Genomic DNA, 15,824 nt, shown 5'->3' with positions numbered 1-15,824 from the left:
AACAAGCCTCCAAGAAGTGAGGAAAAGACTTGAACAGACACCTCACAAAAGAAGATATAAAATGGCCAATAAGCATAGGAAGAGATGCTTGACAAACGAAACCCACAGGCACCTAGTAGCCGTTGTGTATCCAGTAAAACAGATAAAAGAAGCAAGCTTGGTAGCACCAAATTTTAACAAGGATGCAGACTGACTCGAATTTTCGTACTTTGTTGATTGGAGTGTCCCAACTACTTTGGATGACTGTTTAGAAGTTTGTTATAAGCTTAAAATTCGCCTTACCTATGACACAGAAATTCCATTCTTAGGTATTTACCCAAAATAAATAAAAACCTATGTTTTAAAAAATTGTGTATAATTAGTAAGTTTATTTTGGAGAAGGCAATTGTACCCCACTCCAATACTCTTGCCTGGAAAATCCCATGGACGAAGGAGCCTGGTGGGCTGCAGTCCATGGGGTCACGAAGAGTCGGACAGGACTGAGCGACTTCCCTTTCACTTTTCACTTTCATGCATTGGAGAAGGAAATGGCAACCCACTCCAGTGTTCTTGCCTGGAGAATCCCAGGGACGGGGGAGCCTGGTGGGCTGCCGACTCTGGCGTCACACAGAGTCGGACACGACTGAAGTGACTTAGCTGTAAGTTTATTTATAGTTATATGAGTAACCAGGGGAAACCCACCCTTATTGACAACCGAATGAAAAGAGAAAATGTGACATATTCAGAGTGGAGTACTCAGCAATGAACAAGAAATGACTATGGGCCTATTTAACAACAGAGATGGATCGTAAAAGCATATTGTGTGAAAGAAGGCAGACCCAAATGAATACATCTTGGGTGATTTCATTTCTGTTCTAGACCGAGAAAAATAATTTATGGGCATCGAAAATTGGCATACAGAGGTGGGTTCTGATGGGAAGAAGGCATGAGGGAGTCTGCTAGGGTGACAGAAATGTTCTCTACTTACATTGGGTGTTGTTTCCACAGGTGTGTAAACAGTTGTCAGAACTATCAGGTAAAACTGTTACAATCTGTACATTTCATTGTATGCAAATTTCACCTCAATAAAAGCGATCTGAAATGCCAATTAAGAATCACCCATAAATTATCCTGAGCACTTACTGTCACTGTATGATGCTCTATGATGCTGTGAGTCACTCTTCACTCGTGACTGCATGAAGGTGACGCCTTGAAAGAAAAGGATGCTCCCAGCAATGGACCCTGAGGCTCTCCCTGGGTTGAACTGGTCACCACACACGTGGAACAATGCATGTTTTCTCAAACAACCTCACACAAAGAGACACAGGAAGATCTAAATTAAAAACCAAAAACAACATGGAAAATGGCTGAAAAGCAAAGCCATGTTCCTGGTCAATGACACATTTGCCAGAAGTTTAAATATTTGTCACAGATGGCGAACAGTATTCTGAGGTCTGAACGAAGCTGATTGAACCTGGCTTCCCAAATTCACAGAGTAGGGGTCATCTATGTGCTCGAACGTATTATGTTGCACATTTTAATGCTCTTGCCATTTTGCATTATGCTTTTAAAGCATTGATATGTATGTTTATAATAAGAATCACACGCTTGCAAAGCCTCTGAGGTTGGAAACCACTGATCTAGCTACACTAACGCTGTGTTGGAGGCCAGGATGCTGCCTTCTGTTTGTGCTAAAGAGCTTCTTATAATGGCTGGAGTGAAGTGTTAACAGTTTAGTGGTAATAAGTGAGCAAGCAGGCAGTCTGGGAGACTAAATGACTCCTGTTAAAAAATTGATAATGGCTCCTCCTGGGCAGACACAAAGGACAGATAGATAAAGGGAGATTGTAAGCTGTCCAGTGAATCTAAATCAGATGATGTAGGTGAAACCACTATTTCAACCCATTCTTGGCTGTATCAACATTTTCTGGCCTCAGTTTCTTCCTGTGTCTGCCTAACTCACTCGGTGTAGAATGATGCTTCTTAAACTTTAATATGCATTGAAAGCACTTGAAGTTCCTGTACAGATGATAATCCAGTAGGTCCGGGACGGAGTTTGAAATTCAGCAAGATTCTAACAAGCTTCTGGGGGATGCTAATGTTACTGGTCCCGTACCTGGAGAAGCCAAGGGCTAGGGAATCTGTCTGCCTCGAAAGTAAAGAATGGGGGACACACTCAAACATTGCTTTCTCAGTAGGGCCCTCTAAGATCATTTAACTTAGATGAAGGGAGGAGATGAGGTGGGATTGAAAAGAAAATTCAGACCCTTCAGGGCTATGCTGTTCAATATGATAGCTGCTAGTTCCATATGGGGGGCTTCCCAGGTGGCTCAGTTATAAAGAATCCACCTGCCAGTGCAGGAGACATGAGTTCGATCTCTGGGTTGGGACAAACCCCCTGAGAAGGAAATGGCTACCCGCTCCAGTATTCCTGCCTGTGAAATCTCATGGACAAAAGAGTCTGGCGGGCTACATAGTCCATGGGATTGCAAAGATTCGGACACGACTCAGCGATTAAACAGCGACAACAGCTCCATATGGCTGTTTACATTTAAATTAAATGAAATAAAATATTCAGTTCCTTTGTTGAAATAGAAACATTTCAAGTGCTCAGTGGGCACTTAAGGTGAATGATGGCTAATGTACTGTATTACTTGGCACAGAATCTGAGCATTTCTTTCCTCACAGGAAATCTTACTGTGTGTCACTGCTTTGGGGAACTCAGAGAGAACTTGACCCAGGAGCAGGCTGTGACCTGGGAGACAGACCATTTTCCAGAACAAGGAATCTTTCACATGCAGATTTATCGTGGAAGCTGAGTGAAGCTGAATGCTGCATCTCTTGGTGTTAATAGTTAACTATTGTCATTTTACATCTTTGGACCTGGAGCAGAATACTGTTCTGCTCAGCTTGTCTGCTGGTTGGGATTCTGAGCTCATGCAGTGTCATCCATCTAGTCCATTCACTTCACACATACATTTTGAGATAGAGCAAGGTTGATGGACCTCCAGACCCTTCAGAGCTCATAGGATCCCTATTTCAGTGTTTTCTAAATTGTGTTCTGGGAAGGCTGCAGTATTCAGGCTCTGGACTCCTGTTGCTTCCAACAGATTAGCTTCAGTTTTATCTGTTTCATATATTGGTTTCCTTGCAAATATCCACCTGGGGAAAACAACAACAAACAACAAAAACAACTGGTCCCTCTTTAAACAAAGTTTTCAAACCCCTGATTCTAGTTCAGCCATCTCACTTTATAAATGATGTAACTGAGGTCCAAGGAGGTGGCGGGTGTGACCTTTCCAAGTTCATATGGCCAATTAGCGAGAGAGCTGAGATGGGAAATCATGTCTCCTGACCTGGGAAGCTCTGCTTCCCCTGGCTCCCTGTTAATTATTTTGGAGTACCGTGTGGCTGGCCACCCCAGCTGCACTGCAGACTCCCCAAGGGAAGGATGGGGCTGGATACATTTCTGGTACTGCTGCTGGCCCATTGCCTGGTAGCTCCCTGCTGGAGAATTAGTACCATCTAGCTGATTGCAGGTTGTAGTAGCTTCCTGGGAGTGAAGTACTGGGAGGAATTCGAGGCAAAACACCTGCATCCTTCTAGACCTCCAAGTTTTTACAGTTGGGAGTGATGCTCTCCTCACAACTGGGCTTTCTTGGTAACTGTGACTTGACAATTTCCAGGGGCCAGGAAAGGATCTTCAGAAGGTATTCATGATTTTTTTTTCCTTCCCCTGGGCTTGAGACTCTGCCCCAGAACTGACCTCCAAGTGAAGCCCGAGCTCTCTGGGCTGGAACTCGGCTAATTTCTAGCCCTCATCCAGAGTTCCGTGCTTTTCCATCATTGGCCTCATTAACTACACAATGATGATTGCTGATTCCCCAGCTGGCTGTCTTCTTCCTTTTTTGTTTTTATAGTAGATCTTTCTTGAGCTTCTATCTGTCCCTCTGGTAACACTTTGTCTCTGTATTCACACATGTTAACCATATGCCAAGGAACAGACGTTTCTGAGTTTTTCCTAAATGATGCTGATGAGGGATTAGATCCAGTCAGGCCACTGGATGCTGAACGGGGATTGTTAAAAGTCTGATACGAGAAACAAAGCTCTGACAATGGAGTGTTCCCCTTAAATTGTATTCTGCCCCAGAGACCCAGGGCTGAACGTTCCATATAGAGCTTCTTGCTTCACAAAAGGGTCCCATTTACCAGGCATGTATAATTTAGGTTAATCTGAAATTTGTTCCAAACTGAGCAGTCTCTTTGCTTACTCCCAACATAATGATGATTTATTGGCATACGCATAATGCACAGGATTCCATGAATCCACAAGGGCATTAATATTGTACACCTTAGAGACTTTTCTCAGAAGACCTCTGTACCTCTGGATGCATCTATGCATCTACCTGCCCCCTATCACCTACACACACACACAGGGACACAGATATACATTCCATTTTGGTTGCCTCCAGCCACAGGATGATTCATGAAGTAGAAATGATGATGATTTAGGGGATTACAGGGCAGACTTTCTTTTCTCCCTGGTTTGTTTGTTTTCCCTCTTTTGAAAAATGTATTACCAACTCCTGTCTTCCCCAGTGGCTCAGTGGTAAAGAATCCACCTGCCAATGGAGGACATACAGGTTCGATCCCTGGGTCAGGAAGACTCTTTGGAGGAAGGAATGGCCACCGACTCCAGTATTCTTGCCTGGAGAATCCCATGGACAGAGGAGCCTGGTGGGTTAGAGTCCATGGGGTCACAAAAGTGTCGGACAGGACTGAGTGACTAAAACAACAATTACCAGCTCCTCAATGGTGGACTAAAACCCACTTCACAACCTTTCACCTTGTTCTTCTGTCTGATACATTCTAGAAGTCAAAATGCCTAAGTTTCCAGACTTGCTTGTCGCAAGTCTGGGGCTTCCCCAGCGGTGCAGTGATTAAGAATCTCCCTGCCAATGCGGGAGGTGCAGAAGATATGAGTTTGATTCCTGGGTCAGGTAGATCCCCAGGAGAAGGAAACGGCAACCCACTTCAGTACTTTTGCCTAGGAAATCCCATGAACAGAGGAGCCTGGTGGGCTACTGTCTATAGGGTTGCACAGAATCAGATGCGCCTGAAGTGACTGAGCATGCTCACACCGCTAACAAGTCTAGAGTGGCCATGTGGCATCCTTCTGGACAACTGGAAATTGACAGAAGTCCCTGGGACAGCTTTAATTCTTGGATAAAAACACCTTGCCTTGTTAGAAGAAAGACTTTATCTTATATTTTAACCTATTTCTTGTCTTCCTGCTTGTGATATATATAGAAACAAGGCCAGAAGGTGAAGCAGTCTCTTTGCAACTATGAGGATGAGACTAGACGTTCCATGTTAAAGATGGCAGAGCATAGAGATAAGGAGCCTGGATCCCTGATGACAGTTTTGAGCAGCTGAACTGCTACCTCTGAACATCTCATTACCTAAAAAAAAATTAACTGTACTTTTAAAAACTATTGTTGGTTGGCTTTTAGATGATTGTCAAATGTTTTCAAATATGATTATCCAGTATAAGCATTTTACTTGGGTGCCAGATCTATGGAAAATTTTTTCAACACCTCATCTTTCCCTCAAGGGAAATTCTTGGCTCAGAAATCATGTGGCCACCAAGAAGAGGCCTCGATGAGCAGTCAGAATCTGAGGTTCTAGTGCTGGGTTTGCCATAAACTTGCACCCACAAGGTAGTTGTAACTATGCATCTTGCAGGCTTTTCTTGAACAAATCATTTTTTGTATCCTTGCCTTCCTTAGTAAAGTGAGAGTGTTGGAGCAGTTCTAAATTCTGTAGGATTACATGTCCACTGGGAACGGACAAGTTGTGAAATCTTTTCATTTAGTACCACTGAAGACGTTTCTATTAATGGCATTCTTTATCTACCATTTCTCCACCTAATCTGGCAGAAAGTTAAATGCACAATGGGCAAAAGACTATAGCAATAATATAATCCTGTGTGGTAATCTACTCCCCCAAACCTAGTGACTTAAATTGAAACAAAAATTATTTATTATTTCTTATGATTCTGCAGATTGGCTGGCAGGTCTGCTGGTCTTGGATGCACTCACCCATGTGGCTGCATTCAGTCTCCAAGAGGAGGTCTTGAGGAATGAAGGTATATTGGTGCTGGTTGTTGAATGGAGTGTCTTGACTCTCTATACTTCTGTTCTCTATCCATCAGGATAAACTGGAGTTCTTTACATGATGAGTCTGATTTCTAAAAGAGTAAATTAGAAGCTGCAAGATATTTGAAGGTCTTGGCTCAGAAGTTCCAAAATATCACTTCCATTACATGACATTCACAAGACCCTGAAGCCTTACCTAATCATAGTGTTAGGGTTGATGTCCCTGATCTTATGTTCTGCATCAGGTCCTGATGTAGATGAGGTCCCTTGTGTGTTGCTGCTCCCAGGGGGCTACTAGTGATTAAGAAAACTGTGAATTAAAAAGACAAGTTATCTCTTCTATCCACATACTCCATACACAATGTACCAGTATACAGTGGAGAGGAAGAGCAAGGACAGTCATAGTAGATAGATATTCCCAGAGAAAATGTGGGGGAACAAAAGGCACACACTGGTCCAGAGAAACTCCGAAATCCAGCCAAGCATATGTTCCCAATTCCCCCAACTCCAAGGGCACAAGGTGTCTCTTAACTAGAGCCCAGTTCTGCTTCCTTGAGGAATTCCTATATTCCTTGATCTCCTTAGTTCTTGTCTCTGTCCTCCGCACTTTCAGCTCTGTCCTTTGGACTCTTGGCTCTACACTTTCCTCTCCTTTCCTGTCTTTTAAAATTGGAGTGTAATTGCTTTAAAATGTTGTGTTAGTTCTCCTGTATAACAATGTGAGTTAGCTATGTGCTTGTGCCTGGTCTCACTCTTTGTGACTCCATGGACTGTAGCCTGTCAGGCTCCTCTGTCCATTGTATTTTCCAGGCAAGAATATTAGACTGGGTTGCCATTTCCTACTCCAGAATCAGCTCTATGAATTCCTATAGCCCCTCCCCCTGAACCTCCCTTCCACACCCCCATACCATCCTTCTAGGCTATCACAGAGCACTGAGCTGAGCTCTCTGTGCTATACAGCAGCTTCCCACCAGCCATCTATATTACACACGGTAGTGTTCAGTTCAGTTCAGTTCAGTTCAGTTGCTCAGTCATGTCCAACTCTGCGACCCCATGAACGGCAGTCCGCCAGGCCTCCCTGTCTATTACCAACTCCTAGAGCCTGCCCAAACCTATGTCCATTGAGTCGGTGATGCCATCCAACCATCTCATTCTCTGTCTTCCCCTTCTCCTCCTGCCCTCAATCTTTCCCAGCATCAGGATCTTTTCAAATGAGTCAGCTCTTCGCATTAGGTGGCCAGAGTATTGGAGTTTCAGCTTCAACATCAGTCCTTCCAATGAACACCCAGGACTGATCTCCTTTAGGATGGACTGGCTGGATCTCTTTGCAGTCCAAGGGACTCTCAAGAGTCTTCTCCAACACCACAGTTCCAAAGCATCAATTCTTCGGTGCTCAGCTTTCTTTATAGTCCAACTCTCACATCCATACATGAGCATTGGAAAAACCATAGTCTTGACTAGACAGATCTTTGTTGACAAAGTAATGTCTCTGCTTTTTAATATGCTGTCTAGGTTGGTCATAACTTTCCTTCCAAGGAGTAAGTGTCTTTTAATTTCAAGGCTGAAATCACCATCTGCAGTGATTTTGGAGCCCAGAAAAATAAAGTCAGCCACTGTTTCCATTGTTTCCCCATCTATTTGCCATAAAGTGATGGGACCAGATGCCATGATCTTAGTTTTCTGAATGTTGAGCTTTAAGCCAACATTTTCACTCTCCTCTTTCACTTTCATCAAGAGGCTCTTTAGTTCTTGTTCCCTTTCTGCCATAAGGGTGGTGTCATCTGCATATCTGAGGTGATTGATATTTCTCCTGGCAATCTTGATTCCCTCTTGTGCTTCTTCCAGCCCAGCGTTTCTCATGATGTACCCTACATAGAAGTTAAATAAGCAGGGTGACAATATACAGCCTTGACGTACTCATTTTCCTATTTGGAACCAGTCTGTTTTTCCATGTCCAGTTCTAACTGTTGCTTCCTGACCTGCATATAGGTTTCTCAAGAAGCAGGTCAGGTGGTCTGGTATTCTCATCTCTTTAAGAATCTTCCATGGTTTATTGTGATCCACACAGTCAAAGGCTTTGGCATAGTCAATAAAGCAGAAATAGATGTTTATCTGCAACTCTCTTGCTTTTTCCATGATCCAGTGGATGTTGCCAATTTGATCTCTTATTCCTCTGCCTTTTCTAAAACCAGCTTGAACATCTGGAAGTTCACGGTTCACTTATTGTTGAAGCCTGGCTTGGAGAATTTTGAGCATTACTTTACTGGTGTGTGAGATGAGTGCAATTGTGTGGTAGTTTGAGGATTTTTTGGTATTGCCTTTCTTTGGGATTGGAATGAAAACTGACCTTTTCCAGCCCTGTGGCCACTGCTGAGTTTTCCAAAGTTGATGGCATATTGAGTGCAGCACTTTCACAGCATCATCTTTCAGAATTTGAAATAGCTCAACTGGAATTCCATCACATCCAGTAGCTTTGTTCATAGTGATGCTTCCTAAGGCCCATTGACTTCACATTCCAGAATGTCTGGCTCTAGGTGAGTGCAAGTGATCACACCATCATGATTATCTGGGTCGTGAAGATCTTTTTTGTAGTGTATACATGTTAATAATGCAATGAATTGACAGAGTAACATTGTCTTTTTCTACAAGTGGTCTGTATTTTAAGCTGAGAAGACTTATCAATTTGCTTCCTGCCTATAGAAAACTGGGATGCGGCAGAGGCCTTTTTTCATTGTGAAGTATCACTGTCTCTTTATGGTAAAAAATGATACAGCTCCTTTAAAAATTTTGTGAGTTTTCTATGTATGAGATGATGTTCAATGCATGATAAATGCCACACCCAACATTTCTTCTGAGGTAGAACTATCTCTATCTTGGGCTATAAGTCATGGACTATGGGATTCTTAGAAGCCCTTTTATCATCCTGAAAGGGTCTCTGATGCATTGTCTAAAATCCTCCTGAGTTCTTACCCAAGGGTCTTAGGTCCAGTTCTTGATTTGATCTTTTCTCTGAGAGGTGTTCTGCACGTTCAAGAGATATGACTCCTTGGTCAGAGGGTAGATAGTGGCAGATTGTTTACAAAGATGGTTGTGGAAGCTCTTCCACTTTGATGTTTTCTTGCCTTCTTGCAATGTGACAGTGTCGTTTCTTCCATGAAGAGATAGAATTTATTTCTGCTCCCCTTGAATCTAAGCTGGGCTTGTATCTTGCTTTGACCAAGAGAGTTAGGCAGAAGGGCATTTTTCTCCCCCTGTCTTGGAGCTTTAAGCCATCTTTACAAATTAGCATGATTATCCTTCTAGAGATACACTGTGGAGAGGAAGGCCCTATGTGGCAGCAGTGCTACCCAGATAAGTATATGAAGCCGCCTTGGATCATCCAGCCTTTGTTGAGCTTTTCTGTGTCTGTAGCTGCATGAACAACTCTAGCCAGCAACACAGGTATGCCCAGATGAGCCTGGTCAGCCCCTAAAACCATGAGAGATAACAAGCTGTTATTTTTAATGCATTAGGTTTTGGAATAGTTTGTTATGCAGCAGCAGATCACTGATACAGGATGATGGTCTTGTTTTCTGCATCTCAGACTCCTGGTCCTTTAAGTGCTTTTGAAAGGAGCAGTTTTCTTTGCAAGGCCCAAAGCCCAGACATTATCTTCCTAAACCTTTTCACTAGGGCTCAGCAGGTGTTTAATGGCCCTCCTTAGAGTTTGTCACCTCTCCCTACCTAGCAACCTGTGGACTTGACAGGTTGTGGTGAGAACACTCACAACAGCTGGTGGAACAGCTGCACTGGGAGAGTAATTACTTAGAAGTGAGCAGGGGGTGCTGGGGATGAGGCTGCCCTTTTAGGCTGGGGATGGGAGGGACTGGTTGGCCCTGGGAAGGCCCCGCCCCCTCAGGGAATTCACCAGCATTCCTCAATACTGGGACTGGCCCTTCCTTGAATAAACCATGCCATGCCTTGCCATGCCTGATGCTGTCCCCCTACCAGGAACACTCTATCCCTCTTGTACAGAAGAGGAAATTCTGCTTCATTTTAAAGACTCATTCACACATCTTCTCTGTGATTTTGTTTTAACCTGCCTGTGCAGAGTCAATCGATCCTATTCTGCTTCCACTGTGTACTCCTTAGAATGCTATTAGCTCTCACTCCCATCTGACTTGTCTGTTAAGTGCTTTACTAGTTAGGACTATATCTAGCTGAGCAAGAAGCCTCGGCAGAGTGAATCCTGGGCTGGTAGATATCCTACAGTGTCAACAGAACTCTTTCTGTTCTGTGTTCTGTACCTAGGTTCCATTACGAAAGTCACCTTAAGGTCAAAGGTGGCTGCTGGAGGTCCAGCCTTCATATCCATATTCCAGCCAGCTGGAAGAAAAAAAAAGGCACATTTTTTAAAGCGGTACATTTTTTCCATTATTCACAATCTTTAGAAATTACACATATCTCCTCTGTTTATGCCTTCAATCTGAGCTTCAGATGAAATTGAGAAATATCTTTAATCCCAGCTAAAACTGAGAATTGTGTTTCTAAGAAAGAGGGAGAGGATTAATATAAGGGTGTCAATTATTAGGTTTTATCAAAGTATTACATGTCCTCCTCATTAGAATGAATTTCTTGAGACCGGAAAACATATCACCTCAACCATATTTACCACACAGTGACCAACTCTGTGCCTGATATACTGTAAATACTTAGTGAACAATGAGCAAATCTGCTTGCTGATTTGAGGCCAGTGTCTCTGGGAGGGGGTAGCACAATTTATTACTAATAGCTCAGTAAAAAGTTGTCTCTCGTCTCCAAGTCCTGGCTTCCTACTTTTCTCTCTGTATTTCTATACTTTCTGACGTTTCCATACTTATTCTCTCTTACCCCTAGGCTCCCAGGCTCTGAATCTATTATCAAACCATCTCACAAACTGTTGGATTGTCCCAGGTCTGGATCTGACAAGTGAAAGGTTGGGAGATTCTGTGTTGCTGTCATAGGCTAGGAGTTGGTGTAGGTGTGGTGCATTTGAGTTAGAAGCCAGGGAACCTTGGGTAATAGGTTCAGTTTGAGAAAGGTAGTGTTAGTCACTCAGTGGTGTCTGACTCTTTGCGACCTCATGGACTGTAGCCAGCCAGGCTTCTCTGTCCATGGAATTCTCCAGGCAAGAATACTGGAGTGGTTATCCATTCTCTTCTCCAGGGGATCTTCCCAACCCAGGGATTGATAGAACCTAGGTCTCCTGCACTGCAGGCATCTGAGCCATCAGGGAAGCCCCAACAGTTTCAGTCTGGCCACAGGTAAATCTGCGACTTTAGTTACCCATGTTTATTATCTTCACCTTGATTTCTTCTGCTGTAAAATAATGGAGGTATACACTATCCTCATCCTAAAGATACAGAAGGTACAATGGGCTATTAAAAGTGTTAGTCGCTCAGTGGTGTCCAGCTCTTTGCTACCCCATGGCCTGGGGCCCAACACGCTCCTCTGTCCATGGAATTCTCCAGGGAAGAATACTACCATATATAGCCCTTCCCTTCTCAGGGGGATCTTCCCAACTCAGGGATTGAACACAGGTTTCCTGCATTGCAGGTGGATTCTTTACCGTCAGAGCCACCAGGAAAGCTTTTCAATATGTATATACACATGCAAAATACAATTGCAGGATGTTCTTATTAGATGCATACATAATAAGCAAACAGTGAATAAAAGTGTATCCTCTCCCACTGTAAATGATTTCCAAAGCATATGTCAATGGATAGGGGTGGGTTGATTCTGGCACTCTGCCTTCTTCCTTTTCCCTCATTGTTCTTCGCTGAGCTGCTTGTGTTGCAGCCCAGAACCCAGAAGCCCTTCTTAGTCCCAAGGAAGCATTACTCCCGGTCATTTCCACTGATGGGCCTGGAATGACAGGGTGATGGATGTTGCTGTCGCTGTGTGAGACTGGGGAAATGTTTTCTCTGGCTGGCCCTGGAAACCTCCCTGCCATAGATTTTCTTGGGGCTCAGAAGCTTGACAGATGTGAACCAAAGGTGGCCTCCAGAGCTCTGGAGGTGGATTGGCCCTGTTATCCATCCCTTGGATCTTTTAGGCACTGCGTGGCCTTTGAAGGTTTTACTGTGTCATTGGAGAAAAGAAGAGAAAAATCAATAGATGAAGGAGGTTTAAAGCCCATTCAGGCAGATAGGGCGGGCAGGCTCTTGGTAACCTCTTTGCTCTCTGCCCAGAGGATAGATCTGGGGATACTTCCAGAAAGTCAGTGAGTATCAGGAATGGTCCTCTGTGAGCTGCCATTCTAGGCTTTCCTGCAGGCACACCCCACCTTGACTGCCATGCTCTCCATCACTGGGATCATAGAGAAGCAAGTGGGAGCCAGGGAGAAACAAGGATCTGGTGGTGAGATGAAGGCAAGGATCCTGGATGTTGCTGGAGGTGAGTGGTAGGCTTGACTAAGAGCATGCAGGCAGATTCTTTACTGTCTGAGCCACCAGGTCATGGGCCACAAGGGCAATGGTGCCAAAGGCCAATTCTAATAAAAAGCAGAGCAGAGAACCAAGCCACGTGATATTAACCTGGAACAATTATAGCCCTCTGTGACTCTTTCTTCCCCACTAACGTTTGGCTTGGCTATTTAACCCTATTATTATCCACAAGTCCACACTGAGTTCTTAAGGCTAAACAGAACCAAGAAATGCTCCTGATCTAAAAAGTGAGACTGAAAGGAGAGATTTAGTTTTCCAGGAGCTCTGCAAGAGAGAAAATATAGAACTTCAAAGTTCTCCATTTCCGTGATATGAAGGAGTTACGCTGGGAAGGGAGGGAGCTCTGTGAGCTGAAATCCTCTGTCCCCCTCCCCCTCTCCTTATCTGTGCTACCTCTAGCTGCCTCCTCTGGGTCTTGACCTAGGATAAGAGCTGGGTAGAGGCCCTGGATATCGGCTGGGGAGAAGTTGCCCTGCTGAGGCAGAGTAACCCCTGAAGCAGGAAAAGTCAGGGCTGCAAAGAAGCAGATGCTGTTTCCAAACCCTGTTTCCACTGAGAGGTGGCAGGACTGTAGCTGGAAAATGCTGCTGGAGCAGATGTGGGCTCTGGAACGTCCTTGAAACGTAAAATGGTGAACATAAAGGGAGCTCGGGGACCAGCAGGCTCTGCGGAGACGAGTTAATTACCTGGCCAGTTCCAGCAGATGAAACAAAGAGATCAAGGCTCTTGACCCACTCCCTGCAAGGCTGCCTGCTAACCACGCCCTCCCTCTCTGGCCCTGCCGGATTCTGGGCTGGCGGAGGTGGCTATGGGGATAGTGAGGGAATAGCCAGGGTTCTGAAGAAGCCAGGGTGTAGCCCACAGCTTCTCGAAAAGTGAAAGTGTTAGTTGCTCCTTCGTGTCTGACTCTTTGCAATCCTATGGATTATAGCCCACCAGGCTCCTCTGTCCATGGGATTCTCTAGGCAAGAATACTGGAATGGGTTGCCATTCCCTTCTTCAGGGGATCTTCCCAACTCAGAGATTGAACCTGAGTCTCCTACATTGCAGGCAGATTCTTTACCAACTGAGCCACTAGGGCAAGCACAGGGGCAGGCAAATACTGAGGCAGAGCCAGGAGGTTTGGGGAGGTGGGTTTAGCAGGATGGTACCAGCACTCTGGGGAACAGAGAGAGAAAGCAGGAGGGCGAAGAGGACAAAAAGGAAGGAGAAAGAGAAGCAGAAAGATCAAGGGACACAGGCAGGTGCAGTTGATGGAGAAGGAAAAAGTGACCTAGGAAGAAGAAAGAGGACTAGGGGTCAGTTTGGGCCCAAATCTACCTGTTTTGGAAAGGGAACCAAAACATGTGATTGTGAAAGATCCTGGAAAAGCAGTTAATGCTTTTAGAATGTTTGTGTTTCTGCCAGGTAATCCCTAAAAAAGAGTGCAACCCAGAGGCCCTCTCTTTCCTAAAATAATTTGATCACGGTAGATCCTGCAACTTTAGTGGCAGAATCTGGCTGGTGATGAGCTTTGGACTGGCAAGCAGTCCCTCTGAGTCTTTCCTGCAGAGGGGAAGCATGCCTTCATAGGAGGATCCTGGGCAAGGAGTCAGGATAGAAGCACAGGCAGGAGACCAGGCAAATCATTGAACTCCCTGTGTCTTGGTCTCCTTACAAGTAACATGGGAACTCTAATGACTCTTATTTCTCTCCTTACATTTCTGCAAAGACCAAATGAAATAGTTTTCTTTGTCCATCCATCCATCCATCTATTGCAAAAAACATTATAGAAGACTCATTTGTACCAGGCACTGAATTGAGCGGTAATGCTACAGGGCGATTAAAGTAGAGTTCTTATTCTCAAGGGGCTTCCTTGGTAGCTTAGTTGGTAAAGAATCTACCTGCAATTCAGGAGACCCTGGTTGGATTCCTGGGTTGAGAGGATCCCTGGAGAAGGGCTATGCTATCCACTCCAGTATTCTTGGGCTTTTCTGGTGGCTCAGATGGTAAAGAACCCACCTGCAATGCTGGAGACCTGGATTTGATCCCTGGGTTGGGAAGATTCCCTGGAAGAGGACATGGCAACCCACTCCAGTATTCTTGCCTGCAGAATCCCCACGGACAGAGGAGTCTGGTGGGCTACAGGCCATGGGGTTGCAGAGTCGGGCATGACTGAGCCACTAAGCACAGCAAAACACTTATTAGCTCAGTCTCACAGGAGAGACACATATATGGACAGATCTTGAATGTTAAAACAGCAACATGCTTAAAGCCTTGCTCTTATCTGTGCTGCAATAAAGGCAGCCTCCTCTGCGTGGCTTACAGTTGTGTCTATGACCTGGTTCTGGAATCTACATCTTCCCCAAGAACTTCTTTTGCTTGGCCTCATATTTAGGCTACACCAAACTACTTGGGCTTCTCTGTAGACAGGTGGGCTCACATCTCTGCACCTTGGTTATGTTGCTTTCCAAGCTTGAAATGGCACCTTCTTCTGAATCATGGTCCTGACTCCCACTTCCTGACTCCACTCATTAATCCGTGTCTGTTCTTCCAGAGAGACCCCCTTTCCCCTTTCCCTACCTCCCGTCCCAGGCTAGATTAGATGTCTCTCATCTTGCTCAGAAATTGTTTTTTTCATGTATGTTTTTCCTATTGCTATAGATGCAGAGGAAGCAGGGGCCCCGTCTTAATTTATGCTTATTTCTCAGTGGACAATGCATGATATAGGAAGTATTTAATGAAAGCTTAGGGAACTGCACTGAGCTGTTCTGACATCACAGGAGAAAGATAGACCGAGGAGTCAGGGAAGCCACTTGTAAACTGATTCTTGATGTTTGAATAAGAGTTCAACAAGGAGAGAAGGAGGGAACCATGTATGTCAAGGCCAGGGTTCTGAGACCAGGCGGCTTGGTCAGGTGACTTGAGCTGCGGGAGCTGGAAGAAGGGCAGCTGCCAAGCTGAAGAAGGTGATGGTTAATTTTACGTGTTAATTTGACTGGGCCACGGGTTGCCCATATATTTGGTCAAACAATATTCTGACTGAATCTGTGAGGGTGTTTCACGATGAGGTTAACATCTGAAACAGGACACTGAGTAAAACCGTGCTCCTTAATGTGGGTGGGCCTCATCTACTCAGTTGAAAGTCTGAATAGACTAAAAAGGCTGGCCTCCTGTGAATATGGTGCAAGGGGCTCCTCCTGCCTGACTGCTTTGAGCTGGGACAGCTGTCTTTTTCTACCTT

The sequence above is a fragment of the Oryx dammah genome, unplaced genomic scaffold (assembly GCF_014754425.2).
Source record: "Oryx dammah isolate SB20612 unplaced genomic scaffold, SCBI_Odam_1.1 HiC_scaffold_1, whole genome shotgun sequence".
In the NCBI taxonomy this organism is placed as follows: domain Eukaryota; kingdom Metazoa; phylum Chordata; class Mammalia; order Artiodactyla; family Bovidae; genus Oryx; species Oryx dammah.
The sequence above is the reverse complement of the archived record's forward strand: the minus strand, read 5'-3'. Positions refer to the sequence as shown.